This window comes from Salmo trutta, chromosome 36 (assembly GCF_901001165.1).
Source record: "Salmo trutta chromosome 36, fSalTru1.1, whole genome shotgun sequence".
Taxonomy (NCBI): Eukaryota; Metazoa; Chordata; class Actinopteri; order Salmoniformes; family Salmonidae; genus Salmo; species Salmo trutta.
In genome coordinates this window covers 31,490,188-31,505,490 of record NC_042992.1, presented here as the reverse complement: position 1 = coordinate 31,505,490, position 15,303 = coordinate 31,490,188, and the positions used below count along the sequence as shown (strand labels likewise).

The window sequence follows — 15,303 nt, the reverse complement described above, 5'->3', positions numbered from 1 at the left end:
TTTTTGCTTCTCATGCTAATCCAGTTGTTTAAATGGTTGCATATTCATATAAGATATTTGTCTTTGATTTCTATATATGTATATATAATATATAGACCTGAGGCATACAATATATTAGTATAGTCTATGTGTCTTATTGCCTATTTATCCACATATTTTATTATATTGATTGTGTTCCCTATATATATATATATATATGGTTTGTGTATTTAATGTATTGATGCAGTGCTCACCCCCAGCCAAAATAAAGGTGAAATAAAATAAGTAATAGTAAACTTGAGTTCTAACTGATTTTTAAATCCTCAATAGTGGTAGAGAGTCAGATGACCTGTGGGAGCCAACTTCAAAGCCACCACAGTCAAGCCCTCCATCGCCCACACATTTAAATGGAGGAATTGGTACCTCCAAGGTTAGTACCTTTTTATGTAGGGAAGCTAATTATCCATCATGTATGACATTCCTGGGAGTGTGTAAACTTACATTTTTTATTACCATAGCATTTTTGTATGTTCTCTATAGTTATGTACTTGGAAATGTATCAATCGGCCAATTCAGCCACTTTGGTACATTTGAGCAAACTCGTGAGGAACACTTGGTAGACTTCATACAAAATATATATATTTTTAATAGAAAACACATGTTTTTTTGTTTGTTTTATCTTTTACCAGATCTAATGTGTTATATTCTCCTACATTAATGTCACATCCCCACAAACTTCAAAATGTTTCCTTTCAAATAGTGTCAAAAATATGCATATCCTTCGTTCAGGTCCTGAGTAGCATGCAGTTAGATTTGGGTATGTCATTTTAGGCGGAAAATGAGTTAGCTCCTACTAGCCCATATATAACCCCCTGTCCAAATACCACAGAGATGGATACACTTTTATGCCTGCTATGTTAGGTTAGATACACAAAGACCGCATAAGAGAGGAATGTACACAACACAATGACAAGAAGGATAGAATACATTTGTAAAAGTATGCCTTATCTACTTTGAAGAACTAGTAAGATGATTTTGTCAGACAGCTCTGTAGCATACTTAGGAAGGCTAGCCTAGCTAAATAGGATGACTAAAGACAGTATAGTATGGGGAGCAGTGGCAGAGATAACAGAAGGCCTGGCTGGCTGGCTGCTACTGCTTGGTCAGAGATGAGATGAGGCTTTAAGTAATGAAAAATAATAAAGTCAGCAAATAAAGTAAAAAAAAAAAAGATATACACACACAACTGAAATATTTTATAATTTCATAGTAATTTCCTATTTTTATATTGATGTCTACTCGATGTGGACGAGACAATGGAATTGAATGTTCACTATGTGGCTTAATGTCACATCCCCACAAACTTAAAAATGTTTCCTTTCAAATAGTGTCAAAAATATGCATATCCTTCATTCAGGTCCTGAGCTACAGGCAGTCAGATTTGGGTATGTCATTTTAGGCGGAAAATTAGTTAGCTCCTACTAGCCCATATATAACCCCCTGTCCAAATACCACACACATATGTTATAAATATGTGCCACACACACACACACACACACACACACACACACACACACACACACACACACACACACGTGTGGAACATACACAGTAGACACACACGCAATTGCACACGCACACACACCCATGCAAACACATGTAAACAAAATAATTCACTCTGCCCAGCTATTTGTCATACCAACAACTGCATACACTACAAGCGTCACTTGTGTCGCTATAACCTTACAAACTTAAACACTAACCCATTTCCACTATGTCTGTTATCTGAAAACCAGAAATTCACACTCACACCCGATGCTATATCGTTTTCACAGTTCATGGAACTAGTGCAATGTCCGGTGAATATTTTTCAGAACCTAGAATTCATCAAAAGGACTCATGCAAGCTCTGCTGTTAATCTGTGAAGACAAGAAACTCAAACACGTGTGCTCATGGACATTCTCGCAGATACATGCTCATGAGCGAGAAGCATGGGAGAGGTCAGGACAAAATATGGTAGTATTACAAGAGGTTGCAAAAATTGCGATTATATGCAATTGTTGTACATTCTTAAAAGAGACAATGCCGTGCTGTGGGACTCATAAAATGAAGTGATAAAAAAGTTATGATTACAGTCTATGTTTTGAGGTTTTTCCATACATTATCCTAGGTTGAATACAGAGAAAGAGCATGCTAACCATATCTGGCCCTCATTCATTCACCCATCCATCCATTAAATCACCCACCTGGCACGGCTGCCATCTGATCTGGGATCTGCCCCTGCGGCACATAAAAAGGGCCGGCCAGTAGTCTGTATGGTTGGCACCTCTGTCCTAAAGATAAGGCTGAGCCCCATAAGGGTGAATGGGGGTGAGACTGACAGAACGCCTTTATGGGATGGATCTGATAAGGGCTAGGTTATGACTTGGCTCTCTGTATAGTCCAGGATTAGACACAGGTGAGATAGTGTTAGAATAGTATAGTGCTGACTGATTCAACAACATTTCTGGGGGTTATTAAACAACTAATCGACCTACATCGGTTCAATTACTTGAATTCCTTTCAGTTAGTTTTTTTGTGAAGGGAGTTGCAGTTTTCATGAAGCAAATATTCAACCTAGTTCTACGCAGAAACGTGGTAATTAACTACAATGACCATAATCCATTGCGCCTGTTCTTTCCGGCTCAGATAGAGATGGATACACTTTTATGCCTGCTATGTTAGGTTAGATACACAAAGACCGCATAAGAGAGGAATGTACACAACACAATGACAAGAAGGATAGAATACATTTGTAAAAGTATGCCTTATCTACTTTGAAGAACTAGTAAGATGATTTTGTCAGACAGCTCTGTAGCATACTTAGGAAGGCTAGCCTAGCTAAATAGGATGACTAAAGACAGTATAGTATGGGGAGCAGTGGCAGAGAAAACAGAAGGCCTGGCTGGCTGGCTGCTACTGCTTGGTCAGAGATGAGATGAGGCTTTAAGAAATGAAAAATAATAAAGTTATCAAATAAAAAAGTTTTAAAAAATGATATACACACACAACTGAAATATTTTATAATTTCATAGTAATTTCATATTTTTATATTGATGTCTACTCGATGTGGACGAGACAATGGAATTGAATGTTCACTATTTGTGGCTTTGGAATTTCCATTAAAAAGCTCTAAAATTATGTTATCATTATTTAATGATGCATTTAATGTAAAAATAATAATAATCGAAACCTAAAATAAAAAAATAAAGAAATCATCATCGAACCGAAACTGACCTCAAAAAGCATTAATCAGGGGCCTCCCGAGTGGCACAGTGGTCTAAGGAACTGCCTCGCAGTGCTAGCTGTGTCACTAGAGATCTTGGTTCGAGTCCAGGCTCTGTCGCAGCCGGCCACGACCTGGAGACCCATGGGACGGCGCACAATTGTCCCAGCTTCGTCCGGGTTAGAGGGCTTGGCCGGCAAGGATGTTCTTGTCCCATCGCGCTCTAGCGTCTCCTGTGGCAGGCTGGGTGCAATGCACGCTAACAATGGTCGCCAAGTGTACGGTGTTCCCTCCAACACATTGGTGTGGCTGGCTTACGGGTTAACCGGGCGCTGTGTCAAGAAGCAGTGCGGCTTGGCAGGGTCGTGTTTCGGAGGACGCACGGCTCTCGACCTTCGCCTCTCCCAAGTCCGTACGGAAGTTGCAGCAATGAGACAAGACTGTAACTACCAATTGGATACCACAAAATTGGGGGAGAAAAGGGTCAAAGAAAAATAAAAAAATAATTTAAAAATAATACCCTCAGCACTAGAATAGTCTCATCTAGACAGGAGTAAATCTCTTATTGAGATGAAACGGTTAGCTTGATAGGGCTTGTCGAGCGGCTCAAGATTAATCGGACGGAGACTGGGCTTTTGGAGGTGTGAGAGATGAGGAGGATATGTATGGGCATGTGCACTCATGAACGGACACTCACCTATGAAGACACACACACACAACCTCCTTCGGTGGGGAAACCTATAGCAGGGAAATATAGCTGTGTCCCATGTGAAGTGATTTCCTCCCTGCATAGCCACGGGATAACCCAGCCTGATATTTATCGACTTTCTCATTGTGTTCTCGTCAGAGGATCAATGTCCTCTACCTTGGCTTGGGTACTGTAGAAAAGTCCTCAGAACCTCACCCAGCCACCTTATCTCAAAGACTGAAGCTTCAAATGATTCCTACAGACACCACTCCCTGTACAACAAAGTTACGTTTAATCTGAGATCTTGTTTAGTTGGATAAGCCCAACTAAGTATGTACAGTTTGTACATACAAAGTAGTTTACAGTGTCATTGATCACCAAATGATCTACTAATGAAGCTTTTGCAGTCTCTGAACTCTTGAAATAACATGGCCTCAACACAATTCCCCTGTGTTTGTATTTGTATTTATTATGGATCCCCATTAGCTGCTGCCAAGGCAGGTTCAGCAAGGTCCAGGTCCTGAGGTCCAGCAAAATTAAGGCAGTTAAAGAATTTAAAAAATAATACATTCACAACAGATTTCACAACACACTAAGTGTGTGCCCTCATGCCCCAACTCCACTACCACATATCTACAACACAAAATCCATGTGTATGTGTGTATAGTGCGTATGTTATCATGGGTGTGTATGCATGTGTCTGTGCCTATGCTTGTATGTGCGTGCATGGGTAAGTATGTGTGCAAGGATGTGTGGGTGCATGCAAGAGAGTATGCATGTGAATTTGTGTATGCAAAGAAGTGTGTGTGTGTGCACATTTAAATGTGTATGTTTGCGGGTGTGCCTTCACGTGGGGCATCCCTCCCGTTGCTCCCTGAAAATGAACGAGCCAAGAGGATGGAGAGACACACCCCGGGAATCTGATTGCGAGGGCTCGGAAAAGCAGCGGGAATAGGCCTTTTTTGAAGGATATTTCCTGTTGCCTAATCCGCTCTTCACCTCCCCAATGTGGGATTAGGCAGGAATTCTGAGATCCGGTAGGAATAAGTAGCCAAACTCTTCGGGCTCACATGACTGCCGTTTACCCAACCTGTCGCCATGTTTCTGATCCAAATTGACCACACACACAGAGCGCTAAATCAATTCCAAGCAATGAGCTTCGTTGTACAATAGTTATGTTAATCCCTTGTGCTGTTAATTGCTCAATTACGTTTTCTAATTGCCTTAGACAAAAGGATCAGGGGTCTAGATACACAGACAGCATATTTGACGACCACATAAACAGTTTACGACACTTCTGCAATATGAACTACAGTCAGCGAATTTGGAATGAACTGAGACTTTATCTACAGAGAGAAGCATCAGGAAACTAGTACGGCCAATTAAAAGAGTATTTGGTTCTTAAATTATATTGTAAATTGGAATGGTAGAGTTATGTCCTTCATGGAGTTATCAGAATTGTACGGGAAGGTCTGCTCAAGAAGAGTACAACCAATTGATTACAGCATTAGCCCAAAAATGGAGGAGGCGTGTGGCAGTGGGAGGAGGTAGGGAACTGGTCTGTCTGCCCAATATAAAGGATCAAAACTGGCGGAGGAATAAAAATAGCATGGATAGGAAAGCATACCAGTTTCATTTGAGGACCAGGATGTTGACAACTGTGCCATACAGATTGCAACATAGTTGGGAATAGATTTTTTTATGTATCAATTCCATGGTATGAGTTGATATATAAAACAACGCAAGATTCAAGACTTTGTGCTTTTCAGCTAAAATTATTTTAAAGAATTCTTGCCACCAACAAAATGTTGAATATTTGGGACATAAAATCATCGAAGCTCTGCAGATTTTGTTGTGAGGATACAGAATCAACAGACCATTTATTTTGGTATTGCCCTCAGGTAGCCTGTTTCTGGTCTCAGGTTCAAGAATGGCTGAAAATGCAAAGCGTTGATCTAAAATTTACCCTAGAAATAGTACTGTTAGGAGATCTGGAGGGACCGGGTCAGTCAATTACTAATACTCTTAGTAAAAGTATTTATCTTCAACTCGCAATCTGTGGATTCTATTCGATTAGATAGATTGAAATAGTACATTAAACATCACATCATAGTTGAAAGATATGTGTTGCGTAGAAATCCGAAGTGGGTGGCCAGCAGAGATAGATGGGATTGGCTGAGGGAAGCTGAGGGTTGGTATGTGGAATTGGAGACAAGTAGGAGTGGAGTTGCTGTGTGGGAGTGGAGTTGCTGTGTGGGAGATAGAATGATGGTCAAAGATAAAAGTCAAAGATAAAAGTCAACAAAAAAAGTCAAAATAAAACATAATAAAAAGTATGTTTGAAAGACACTGAGGGGCAGTGTTTTTACAACTAATGCCGGTTTGCCTGAGGCTGATGCCGTGCAGGTGTTTGTATACATGCATATACACACACTCTCATTCAAATAAACATATACAAGAACACACACATACATGTAATAGTGCCAGACATGCACACAAACATATACAGTTGGCATTGCTGTCATGATTTTAGTTGTCCTTGATGTCCTTTGTTTTAAAAGTATCATTTTTTTTTATTATTATTATTTTGCGTTGTTGTTTGGTGTTTTCTTCTGTCTTTCTTTCTTCTCTTTAGTTCATTATCTTGGTTGTTGGTGCATTGGGGGGTTCTTGGGGGTGGGGAATGGAATTAATTGTATTTTTTATTTTTATTCTTGGGGGGACTCGAATGGTTGAGGGACAGCTATTGGGGAACTGTGGGAGGATCTTGGAGGGTTCGGGTTCATGTTTTTTGGCCTGGTGGGAGATCTGTCAACGTGCCCTTGAGCAGGGCATTAACCCTGGATGCTTCTGTGTGTCTCTCTGAATGGGAGTCTGTTGGATGACTGGTGTGATGTAGTTGTTGAGCGGCTTCACTGCAAGTATATTGATTTTTTTTTTTAAATGACTACATTTTTAAAAGGTATGCCAACTAACAATAGTGCTTGGGGTTTCATAATACTGTACTTCAGTTATCAAGTGAGGCAATCAAGTTACAGGCAATAGACCTCTTACGTGTTATCTGGGCTCGGTCAGCAGGGCACAACAGTACCGAACACTCATATGTAGTAGACCCTGCAGCTTTCCAACTTTCTTGCAAAAGAGAGTTTATAAATTAAAGGTCCAAGTTATCTAGTGAATAAGTGAAAAGGGCAAAGATAACTTGTGAGTCATGACATCATTGCAGTATTCCACTATGATGCACCATCTGTCAGACTAGCCTTAGCCAGCAGGCTAGCAGGCATACCTCCACCAAATAAATAGGCCCTTTTCTTTCCAAAAACTCAGCCTTATACTATCTTAGTTAGCCGGTCCTTGACTGCCATCAAAAAGTACCCTCTAAATATAACCAAGTAAAAACCTCCTATATTATCGCTGATGTCAGTGATAATGGGTGAATGCACTTATCCTTGCTTCCTTAATGGCTGAAGGGGTTTGTGGGTAGCTGCTACCGCAAAAGCTGCTGAGCTACAGCCCCCCGTTGAGAACCTGATCCCATGTGCACTCTGCACTCCTTCTCCGCAAGACTCCCCTCGTGGGGACCATATGAGCGCGGCCCCCTGGCGAGTGCGTGCCGGTGTGGCTAGAGTGCACGGTATCCTTACAGACAATTTCAGACACATGATAACACACACATTCAGAAACTAATAGTGCAGAAAGTGAAGTAGAAAGGATTGTAACCTGTGAGAGTTGAGACCAGGGCCACAGGAGAGACCAGGGCCACAGGAGAGACCAGGGCCACAGGAGAGACCAGGGCCACAGGAGAGACCAGGGCCACAGGAGAGACCAGGGCCACAGGAGAGACCAGGGCCACAGGTGAGACCAGGGCCACAGGAGAGACCAGGGCCACAGGAGAGACCAGGGCCACAGGAGAGACCAGGGCCACAGGAGAGACCAGGGCCACAGGAGAGACCAGGGCTACAGGAGAGACCAGGGCCACAGGAGAGACCAGAGACCAGGGCCACAGGAGAGACCAGGGCCACAGGAGAGACCAGGGCCACAGGAGAGACCAGGGCCACAGGAGAGACCAGGGCCACAGGAGAGACCAGGGCTACAGGAGAGACCAGGGCCACAGGAGAGACCAGGGCCACAGGTGATTCATCAGAAAGAAAGAGAAAAGTCTAAATTAGTCAAGAGAAAGAATTCCATGATACTGTACAGATATTCACATGAAAACAAACCCACTCCCTTTTTCCGGGATAAATAACTGCGAGAATCCGGAAAATTATTATATATGATTTCTATCAATGTGAAATGGAACTGTTAAATGATATGTGATGTCTAAATCTGGCTTCTCTATGGCCATCTGTGATGGGGACAGACAGCGCATCACAGTAGAAGCGTAGTTTACAATGCGTGTATCATCTCATCATGGTCACTTTTTTTCCTGAGACAGGTAGGCCTACATTTGCTGTAGCATAGCCTGTGTTACTGTAATATAAATTACTGAATGCGAATCTAATTTACACATCTCCATTTGCCTTTCAGGTTTCACTTTATATTGTTATTATAAATATTATTTTTTTATTGCAGCTGCAGAGATTTAAAACAGCCCATCACTCGAATATTGTTGCTTTAAAATCAGTGCATAAGAAAGCACTCTCTCGGCATCTTTCTCTCGCTCCATCAATTCCATTCAAATTGCATCCACACACACACACTTCAGAAAGTATTCATACCCCTTGACTTCTTCCACATTTTGTTGTGTTACATAAGTATTCATACCCCTGAGTCAATACTTTGTAGAAGCACCTTTGGCAGCTGTGTCTTTCTGGGTAAGTCTCTAGGAGCTTTCCACACGTGGATTGTGCAACATTTGCCCATTATTATTTTCAAAATTGGTTGTTGATCATTACTAGACAACCATTTTTCAGGTCTTGCCATAGATTTCCAAGTAGATTTAAGTAAAAACTGAAACTCGGCCAACATTCACTGTCTTCTTGGTAAATACATCCAGTGTAGATTTGGTCGTGGGTTTTAGGTTATTCTCCAGCTGAAATGTGAATTAAATCTCCCAGTGTCTGGTGAAAAGTAAACTGAACCAGATTTTGCCTGTGCTTGGCTCCATTCCATTTATTTTTTATCTTGAAAAACTCCCCAGTCCTTAACAATGCCAAGCATACTCATAACATGATGCAGTCACCACTATGCTTAAAAATATGGAGAGTGGTACTCAGTAATGTGTTGTATTGGATTTGCCCCAAACATAACACTTTGTATTCAGGACAAAAAGATAATTGCTTTGCCAAAGCTTTTGCAGTATTACTTTAGTGCCTTGTTGCAAACAGGATGATTGTTTTGGAATATTTTTATTCTGCACAGACATCCTTCTTTTCGCTCTGTCAATTAGGTTCGTTTTGTGGAGTAACTGCAATGTTCTTGATCCATTCTATCACAGCCATTAAACAAACTGTTTTAAAGTCACCATTGGCCTCTGTCCTCGCTTGCAACACTGACTACGAGTTCCAAACTGCCTCTGGAAGCAACGTCAGCACAAGAACTGTTCATCGGGAGCTTCATGAAATGGGTTTCCGTGGCCGAGCAACCACACACAAGCCTAAGATCACAATGCGCAATGCTAAGCGTCGGCTGGAGTGGTGTCAAGCTCACCACCATTGGACTCTGGAGCAGTGAAAACGAGTTCTCTGGAGTGATGAATCACGTTTCACCATCTGGCAGTCCAACGGGACGAATCTGGGTTTGGCGAATGTCAGGAGAACGCTACCTGCCCCAATGCATAGCGCCAGCTGTAAAGTTTGGTGGAGGAGGAATAATGGTCTGGGGCTGTTTTTCATGGTTCGATCTAGGCCCCTTAGTTCCAGTGAAGGGAAATGTTAACGCTACAGCATACAATAACATTCTAGCCGATTCTGCGCTTCCAACATTGTGGCAACAGTTTGGTGAAGGCCCTTTCCCATTTCAACATGACAATGCCCCCATGCACAAAGTGAGGTCCATAAGAAAAGGTTTGTTGAGATCGGTGTGGAAGAACTTGACTGGCCTGCACATAGCCCTGAAATCAACTCCATCGAACACCTTTAGGATAACTAATGCCCGTGGCTGAATGGAAGCAAGACATAATGATGGTCATTATGGCCAAACAGTTCTGTTTTTGTTTCATCAGACCAGAGGACATTTCTCCAAAAAGTACAATCTTCGTCCCCATGTGCAGTTGCAAAATGTAGTCTGGCTTTTTAAAGGCGGTTTTGGAGCAGTGGCTTCTTCCTTGCTGAGCGGCCTTTCAGGTTATGTCGATATAGGACTTGTTTTACTGTGGATATAAATACTTTTGTACCGGTTTCCTCCAGCATCTTCACAAGGTCCTTTGCTGTTGTTCTGGGATTGATTTGCACTTTTCGCACCAAAGTACGTTCATCTCTAGGAGACAGAATGCGTCTCCTTCCTGAGCGGTATGACGGCTGCGTGGTCCCATGGTGTTTATACTGCGTGCTATTGTTTGTACAGATGAACGTGGTACCTTCAGGCGTTTGGAAATTGCTCCCATGGATGAACCAGACTTGTGGAGGTCTACCATTTTTTTCTGAGGTCTTGGCTGATTTATTTTGATTTTCCCATGATGTCAAGCAAAGAGGCACTGAGTTTGAAAGTAGGCCTTGAAATACATTCACAGGTACACCTCCAATCAGAAGCTTCTAAAGCCATAACATAATTTTCTGGAATTTTCCAAGCTGTTTAAAGGCACAGTCAACTTAGCGTATGTAAACTTCTGACCCACTGGAATTGTGATACAGTGAATTATAAGCGAAATAATCTGTCTGTAAATAATTGTTGGAAAAATTACTTGTGTCATTGCCAAACTATAGTTGGTTAACAAGAAATTTGTGGAGTGGCTGAAAAAAGAGTTTTAATAACTCAAACCTAAGTGTATGTAAACTTCCGACTTCAACTGTATATGCATTCGTAAATCAAGACCTTTTTAAGTTGGGCTCTGGGATGTTGCAACTGTTGAGAATCTTAGTCTATGGTTGTTGTGGGGGAAAGGGGTTGAGTGTGTATAAGTGTGTATGAGTGTGTGGGTGTGTGTGTATCCCACAACTGTTGCAAGGGAGTAAAAGATGTTAGGGACAATATAGGATGATTCACAATAATTGTGTATTCACAACCTAAGTGTATGTAAACTTCCGACTTCAACTGTATATAAAAACACACACACACACACACACACACACACACACACACACACACACACACACACACACACACACACACACACACACACACAAAACATTAAAAACACCTGCTCTTTCCATGACATAGACTGACCAGGTGAAAGCTATGATCCCTTATTGATTATTAAATACACTTCAATCAGTGAATATGAAGGGGAGGAGACGGGTTAATGAAGGATTTTTAAGCTTCGAGACAGTTGAGACATTGACTGTGTATGTATGCCATTCATAGGGAGAATGACCGAGACAAAAGATTTAAGTGCCTTCGAACAGGGTACGGTAGTAGGTGCCCGGGGTACCGGTTTGTTTCAAGAAGGGTCCATGCCCCGACTAATTGAGGGCAAAGACTTTTCGAAGAGGGATGTGAGTTTGAAAGAAGAGAGAAGGTGCGATGGCGGTAGGCTATAGCAGTTATTTATTCAGACCAGTCACCCATAACCATTCAATCTTCATGAAGAGAAGTGAAAGCCATCTACATCTTATTCTAGTCACATATTACTCAAGCATGTCATTACAATGATGACGAGGGATGCCAGCTCTTGTTTGCTGATGTTACAATACAGCAGCCAATTGAACTAACGGGACGTTTGAATTAAGAAAGAACACGCGATGGCAGTAGACTAGCAGTTATTTATTCAGACCAGTCACCCATAACCATTCAATCTTCGTGAAGAAAAGTGAAAGCTGTCTACATTATTCTAATCCTATATTCTAGTCCTAATGTTGAAAGCAAGGAAGAAATGTAACAACAATAGAGAGAAAGAGGAGGCTAATATGCATGTCGCACAACTTTATGGGAAATATTGTGAAAGATAGCCTATATATGCTTCAGACTAATTATACTACTAATTATATTTCAAAATTAATGTCAGATTTGCTAGCCTATAATTGTAACTTTGTAGGACACATGTCCTGCACCACCGTCCCATGTTCTCTCCCAGCTTCATGGTTTGAACGAGGTGTGTAATTCCAGTCATATAATACAATACAGTAATACACTCCACATTCAAAAAGATTAGCCTATTGGAGCTTGTTTCATTTATTTCCTAAAGCGCATAGCTACATCTATGGGCTTTATTGTTTTTCTGTCATGTGTAATTTGTGGTTGCATATACTGTATATTATATATGCTGTATTGGATAACGGCACTGTCATTTGGGCTTTTTGGGGCTTGGGTTCATAACATGTATTTAATGTATGGCTCATCAGGCTCAGGTAGCATCAGGCTTGAATGTTCATGCTGATCAACGCTCTAATCAAATCCAGACGTATTTATATGCTTTATAATGCTTTAGAATGACACCTCCGGTTTTGGCGGGACATACTGGTTACCCGGGGAAAAAGTGATTTACTTTCGTGAAGAAATATTTGCAAAATACCAGAAAGATATTCAACCCTAGTCACAATGCTGGTTGAAAAACACACCAGCACTGATCAGGGGGTAAACCACATTGCTGTGGCTGGTGCAACTGGCTAGGCTGCTTTTCAGTGACTGTGTTTAGCGGAAATACATGGGGCAAAACATAGATACAGTGTAATGTTTGGTATGTGCTGTGCACACAGAACGGACACATATTACAGATACACAAAGCAACCCCTCCGAGTTTGGTCAGCAAATAGGCCTTGTGTTAGAGACAGAGGACAGCCTTGACGCCTTCCCATTTCTAAAGCGCTAGAAGAAAGTTGCTCCTAATTACTGATGCAGGGTAAGATATTTTTCCGTGTCCTAATGGTTTAAGTTCAAATTGTGGGTAGGAATGTCTGATCCTAGATCTGTGGTTATGGGCAACATCTACAAAGTCAAGCCATTTTCGCACCCTGTCCCTTTAAATAATGCCAAATGAATGAAAAGGCCAATCAAATGTCTCCCATTACAGAGTGCCAATGCGCAATGCAAGCTATAATGACCCTCCAACAGAAAAGTAATTATGCTAATGAGCCATGTTCAACCCTAAGGGCAGCCCCAGCCCCAACACTTGAAGTGTCAGAAGAGTGACAAAAGAGACACACATACACAAGCGTGTGCGCACACACATGCACGTTCACATGTACACACACATACACACTCATGCCCATAGGGAATGAGAACAGCCTCTGGGCAAACATGGCAGTTCCCACAATGAAGGGACATAGCCTCGCAAGCGAGAGTAAAACGAGAGACAGGGATGCAGGGAGAAAGGAAGGGCTTTCAAGTTTAAGCTTTTGTGAAACTTTCCGCAAGTCTGTCTGAGACTTGAAGACGTATCTTTACCTATAGGTCCCAATCTAACCATTTAGCTAACTGGGTAAAACAAAATTGGCTCACATGTAGTCTTTATACTTTCATCTCTGTTTAATTTCTTGTTTTGCACACAGTGTCGGTGTGAGAGTGGGCGTCCAGAATTAAATAAAATAGAGATAATCTATGGGGGCTTCCTAAATTACCCTTATTCACCCTAGTTAACCTCACATACACTCCTATTCCCTGAGATGAGCCTGAGTGCACTGCCTCACAGAATACTACCGACTACAGGGTTGCTCCTGTTAACTGGGTAACATCACTCCCATCCCGTCAAGTGACATGGCTACACAAAACAAAGTCAAGGGATAAGAAAAATCTTCAGAAGCTGCATGTTAAATAGGGAGAAAAACGTTCTATAAGCAATCTCTAGCATCTACCATCCCTCCTTCCAGCCACAGTCTAACATTACTCCCACCCATATCTCCTCCAATCCAGAAGCTTCTAAACTATATATCTTGCACTATAGTCTCTCCCTCAAGTTTCTTTCAACCATCCTATTTTGCTCTCCTATTGCTACTTATAGCTTTTTTCCCCTACCTCGCTTCGTCCCTCTCTTTTCATCTTTGGTCTCTTTCAACGACTGATCATCACTCCCACGCTGTACCCAGCCACAACAAGCTTCATCTAACTGTACCCTCTGGTCCTTCCAAACTACTGTACAGTATTTCTCTCAGACCACTCGCTCCATCCAGCTTCTTTCAACGATCAAGCACTACAAACCCTCAGGACTACAACTATTTCGCACAGCTCTTTTTCTCAAGTCACTTTCAATGGTCGAATATGTGTCATTCTGGATATAAATTGCCTAAATGACTGCAATATAGTGTAATACGATGTAATGCTGTGTCAACTAGCAAAGTTAACTATCAAATCAGGTGACATCTTCTCTATTCAGGCCATCAAAGACCTCTCAGTGGAGGCTCGTCTTTCAGTCAAGTCAAACTCCAAAGAGTCATGAGAAAAGTTTTGAGAATAGGATCTGGCTGGTGAGTATGTTTCTTAGTACCCAGTTTAGATATCAAAGCCAGTATGCTAGCAGTGGTCCAACAATACAGCCTTTAAGCAACTTTCAGTGGGAAATTAATACAGTCCTGTATTTCGATATACTGTGACTGTATGTTACTTCGTTTTCTCAACCGAAACCCCTTGTCATATATAAATATTTAGACCTAACATGCATTTTCTCTCTGGTTTCTGATCTGACAAAAGTTTCACAGCAAAAGTTTGCGTTTGAAATATAATAAATTAGCTAATTTAGGAGATTTCCGCTTTGAACTCGAGTTGCCGCTTGCTGTTGCTCTCCCTCGAGGCCGTTAAAGGAAAAATTGGACGGTTTTCAGTTAATATCTTAAGAGCATCCTTACATGTACTGTAGTGAAAAAAACTGCTAAATCACTTCATCTGTTACGTTTTTTCATGTAACAGTATTTTCCCTTACCCTCCAAGATTTTTGCAATCGTCTCCCTAGCTTCCTCTGACTTTTCAGTTTCCTACATTTCCCACAAAGCCTCACCCCGTTCTCTCACCCCTCCTCTCCTTTCTGAATAAGGGGCATGTGTATTTGAGGTGGGTTGTGGAGTCGCATGCAAAGTTTGTTGTCATCATGCTGCTTGCTGAGTGAAGATGTGAAGTTGTTAGCACTGCCGTGGTGTGCAGTTCCCGGGTGTGAGAAGTTTTTATTTCATTTAACCTTTATTTAACTAGGCAAGTCAGTTAAGAACAAATTCTTATGTACAATGACGGCCTACCAAAAGGCAAAAGGACTCATGCGGGACTGGGGCCTGGGATTAAAAATAAAAATAAATACAATATAACTATAGGACAAAACACACATCACAACACACAACAGTACAAAAAAAAA

The 15,303-nt window shown here is 41.5% G+C and overlaps 1 protein-coding gene across 5 annotated transcripts in view; it reads right to left on the bottom strand.

Annotated features, from left to right (window-relative positions):
• The window catches only part of LOC115175871 (semaphorin-6D), a 130,776-nt gene that overhangs the window by 77,551 nt on the left and 37,922 nt on the right, over positions 1-15,303 (bottom strand). The window contains exon 1 of one of the 5 annotated variants that reach the window (XM_029735461.1): positions 7,653-7,719. The exons of the other annotated variants lie outside the window; for them this stretch is intronic. The gene's annotated coding sequence lies outside the window, so the exon portion shown is untranslated. Of the gene's footprint in view, positions 1-7,652; positions 7,720-15,303 lie in introns of those variants that run through there. 5 annotated transcript variants of the gene reach the window in all.